The sequence below is a fragment of the Nomia melanderi genome, chromosome 12, assembly GCF_051020985.1.
Source record: "Nomia melanderi isolate GNS246 chromosome 12, iyNomMela1, whole genome shotgun sequence".
NCBI classification, from domain to species: domain Eukaryota; kingdom Metazoa; phylum Arthropoda; class Insecta; order Hymenoptera; family Halictidae; genus Nomia; species Nomia melanderi.
Genome location: NC_135010.1, coordinates 5202351 through 5207419, shown reverse-complemented (window position 1 = coordinate 5207419; position 5069 = coordinate 5202351). Strand labels below are relative to the sequence as shown.

Sequence of the window (5069 nt, the reverse complement as noted above, 5' to 3'; positions counted from 1 at the left end):
AAAATTTATTTTACACTCTTCGTGTAGCTGTGCTAACCTGTGTGAGGTATTGAGAAATTTTTGTTAGACAATTCGATGATTCAAAACTTGTAAGCAGGGAGGTTCATATTTTTTATTGAATTTAATAAATTATCCAGGAAAGATTTTTAAAGGATTTATTCATGTTCTATTCAAATATTATATCGAAACTCGTCAATATTATTTTTCTTATTTTAATCTATAGAATTACTACTCAGCTTTTTTTATGAAAGTAGTAATTGTAAGTAGAAAATAAAACAGAGGAAAGCTTTTATATTCATGGTATTTTTCGAAAGAAAAGATGTTTAAAATTATTGTATATGATGTTTATTAAATATTTTGAAATATGTGGAATAGTTAAAGAATCTTAACGAACATTTTGAACACTTCCTAATGCTATATTGTTATAAAGCTATACATTATCTTCGACATAAATTCTTATTGGAAAAAGAAATGCATGCTTGATCTATATTAATGCTTTTAATAGCTCCTGCTGCTATTGTTCGAAGTATAGATGCACCTGCTTCTCAAGTCTCATATTTCTCTCGAAGACGTAGCATAAACACTATTCTGTATATGAGCTGACGAAAAAATTTCCTGGACGTCAAGTCTGGAGATTTAGTGGCCATTTTATAGGCCTGTATGTTCCGATCCATTTATTCTTGAATGTATTTTCTAAGAAACTTCTGACTGGTCTCTAATTATGAGGCAGAGTTTCGTTTTATTGGATAATGTGTCTAGCCAAACAAACAATGGCAATGATATCTAATAATTTGTGAACCAATAACAATATAGTACTACGAAAACTATTTCTTCTATTCTCAAATTTGTGCGACAATGAAGATTATCGGGAACTACAATGTCGAATGAATTTTGACAGTAAAAATAAATAATATGTGACTTCAATGAAAAGTTAAAGATGATGTATGTTTCTCGGATGATAGGATAATTATAGAACCGTGATATATTCTATTTTATAATAGCCATAAAAGTAACATACCACATATTTTCTATTTTTTCCTTACATACATATAAATATTTTTAGAAAAAAACGTTTTACAATAATAAAGCGACCATCCTAGATATTTATATCAGATATTATTATCATTTCTATTACAAGATTATACACTTTATAAATACTATAAATACTATAAACACTATAAATGCTATAAATACTATGAATACTATACTATAAATACTATAAATATTACAAATATTAATAATTTCGGCCTTCCCAATGAACCACCCTCCCATTAAAAATCTTCAGCCCCCCATTTTCAGGAATTTTCCAACAAAATGGTCCAAATAATATTCACGAGCCTTGACCAAGTGACTTGGCACTGTTAATTCGCCAACCCTTCTTCCTCTATCCCCGCCCATTTCTTCGGTGAACCGAGTCTGCTTCCCGCGCGAGCACACAGAAACAGGATGTGGATATTCTTAATAACGTTAACGGTTCATTCGATATCCCTTTATGGTCATTAGCCCAGTCGCCGTTGCTAATATCGGCCAGGCCTCGTAGTTCTGCCTTCGCTCGCGGCTCGTTAGGGAAACTATGACCGTCCAGTTGCATCCCGCGGCCGCTGGTAATTGGACCCATAAAACGGAACGACTCGCTGAGATGACGTCGAACGGAACACGGTTACGATTTTCCGGATATCGCGATGACATCTTTTAACGTTACGCGATTCAACGATCGCGCTCGGTTTGAACCCTAACTGCGAGGATTCGAGCCGGCACCGGCTAAAGAAGGCTGACCTCAGTTGATGTTTTCCAAATTCTAAACAGTACTGATCGATGCAAGAAACAATTTTACTTGATCACTGTTTTTGTTACCTTTTTTTTGTCAGCAAGATTGTTCAGAGTTTTGGTTACACATAGGCTCACTGATGTGGATCTTTGGATTATACCTTAGGATATCTATGATCGAATTTTGTAAACTTGTTTTGAAACTTACATTTTTTGTGTTGAATATTAATTGGCACAAGGAGGATCTTCGTTTTCTACGTGAATAAATATTTATTGTGTTATATCACTTGTAAATAAATTAATTCTATTATTAACTCTTCTAATATGCTAATTAATGAATCCCAAATTAAGTAGACAAATTTCACAGGTGTTAAATTAATCAACATAAGTATTTTAAAAATTATTTTCTCCCTAATACAATTTTCCACGTTCATGGATTTAATTTTGCATATCAAATTAATAATTATTTTCAGACTAATACAATTATTAGAATTCCTTTTTATCCATGTTCTTTGTCTAACGCATACAGGCAATATTAAAATTCAAATGGTACAGGAAGCAACCCCTCAAAATTAATTTTTAATGCACTGAAATAAGGAATACGATATTAATGCAAACTGCTGTGCATCGATGATGATCAAACGCTCGGCGAAGAGCGAACGAATCGTTGATAATCTCCCATCGAATCCTTGAACTCTTCATCAGGAACAGCTTTGCGCTTATTTCAATTCCGTCTTCGATGATAAATCGCCGAGCATATTTAAACTAGATAGCCAGTTCCTGCATACACGTCTCCCTTATCTGAACCTTAATTAACATTCTTCCTTAATCTCGGCGACGATACACTCGTTCGAGCGAGTGCTAAAAGAAACACCGTTCATTTCATACATCAATTAGTTCCCCACGTTAGAACCCAGTAACGAATGCTATACGGAACAGAGATTAAGAAGAAAAATCTGCGAATTGGAACTCGAACGATGTAAGAAAACAATTGAACCGTATCTTTAAAATTGGATCGCTCCGGTGATGATTATTCATCGGGGATCGGCGTCGTAGCCCGAAGGTTTTCGCGTGATTAGCTGGAAACTCTAATTTATCTATCTTCAGTGTTATCATCCGGCGAGCAGCCTGTCGCACAAAAACGGTTAACTTTTTTTCTTTTATCCGATAGAAAGGTCTTAATCAAACGAAGGAGCTCGTATGTCTCTGATAATACGATGACCGTTGGATCAGTATCCAACGAAATCTTGTATGGTCAACTTACCAAGGACGAGAATTTTTTAATATATCACATGTTTGTGACACTCAACATTTTGTACTTTGTGTGAAGAAAATGAAATTACTTTCATGTGTGCTTGTATCTAAACTTGGGATGTATGGTGTCAGGTGTAGGAAGTTGGCAAGATTTTTGTTTGGATTTTACTTGCTATTATAAACGACAGGTTTTGAAAATTGAAGAATTCTCGTAGAAAATACTTTAAATGTCAAACTAAAATTTTTTTTTATTATTATTCTATTGTATATGATTTAAACGTAATTTTCTTTTCGTAGGTAATCATTAATAATAGTGATAATATTAAAAGACGATGTTATTATTACATAACGATTAACATAATGTTAGGTAAGTTTCTTTTTTCTTCTGCAAAATTTTAAATTTGACACTTACAATCTTTGCTACAAATATTCTTCAATTCTTTCTATAGAAAACTGAATTGCACATCGAAGAAGAAAACTACGTTTTAATTTCTCGTTATTAAAATAACTGAATTATTTATTTGTCTCGGCTCGGCATATGTGTAATCGGTAATACTGATATCTATCAAACCAAGCTAGAAATGTTCACCTGGAGTTGCACTAGTAATTATGCAACAAAACCAATCAAACAGAAACTGAGAAACAAAGATTTTTCGTAGCGATTGCTCTTGTAATCTTTTTGTATCTCGTAGATCGAACAAACTTCGATTTGCTTGTTATGTCACCAAGAAAATTAATTTTGAATTCTATATAAAAAGTTGTGCATTCAAGTGAGGTGGCACAGGAAATATTAATAACTTAATCGAGTAATAATTATTTACTTTATTTCTCATGGAGTAATGAAGATTTTTAATTTAATTCTATAAAAATCAATATTACTTATCGCTATCCTCAATACTTCATTTCCAAAGTGAATATATAAGGTGTAATAAAAAGTTCTTTCCGATTTTTCAATAAAATCTAAGTTTCATTTAAAATAATGTATAAATGCTTAATCAACAAAGTAGTTGCCATTGTTTCTTCTTTTCCACTTTTCTAGGAGCCTACAAATGTCTAAAAATTCAATGATTTAATGAAATGAGTTTATGCGACTAATTATACCTCGTTAGACAGGTCTTTTTATTATACCTAATACGTTCATTGTAGACAAAAAATCTCTAAAACGAACAGAACTTTTATTATTCTCAATCTCAGATACTCAAATGACAAATCAACGGTAGAAGGATAACAGGTGTCGCCATTAGATGATACTTTATCAGCGTAGACAGAAAACCAACGAGCAAAACTGTAACACGAAGCTCGCGTTGCCCGTTCCCGGTTAAAGCCGATTCCATGCAGTCACGGAATTCCTTCAGCCTGCTTTTTACTTTTCATCGGCCGTCAGCTAATAGATTTTCCGTTCGCCGATCGACCCTCGTATCTGAGCTATTAGCACGTCGCCTAGCTACAGGTGCTTGTATACCTGTGCGCACGCGAGAGCACATAAATCGCATAAATCGTGTATATCACATAAACCGCGTAAATCGCGTAAATCGCGTAAATTGCATAAATCGCGGTCTTGTTTCGGCGAACCATGCAGAGAAAATGTTTTTAAATTCTTCAGCTTTCTTCTTTGTGAAAAAATGAGAAAAAATATACTCTGATTGAATATTAATCATGATGATTTAAATGTAATAGTTGATTTGAATAATGAATTATCAATTGTGACTAATATATAACTGAAAATTGTAGAAACTACCGTGATAATTTAGTATTTTACAACTGTATGAAACGGTGAATAATGACAAAGAAGGTAGGATGACAGCTAGTCCAAGGAAGAAGGCACGGACTTATAACTTACGATCTAATTAGAATTTTAATATTAGTATAGTTCAATATTAATTATTTTAATAATTAACCTTAATATGTGGTCAATGGAATTTACGCATTTACAATATAACGAATGCGAGTGTGCAGAATATAAAGTAATGATTTAAGAATTCCGTTACCGCATTTTCAATTTACTGAAATTCGTGTAATGACTCCGACATCGTTCTCCGTGCCATTAT

The 5069-nt window shown here is 33.1% G+C and overlaps 1 long non-coding RNA gene across 1 annotated transcript; it reads left to right on the top strand.

The window, feature by feature from the left end:
- Positions 1-3015: 3015 nt before the first annotated feature.
- LOC143175149 (uncharacterized) lies at positions 3016-4309 on the top strand. The gene is made up of 4 exons (XR_012999823.1): positions 3016-3209; positions 3319-3388; positions 3471-3827; positions 4216-4309. It is a non-coding gene; the product is annotated as an uncharacterized LOC143175149 (long non-coding RNA).
- The last annotated feature ends 760 nt before the right edge of the window (positions 4310-5069 follow it).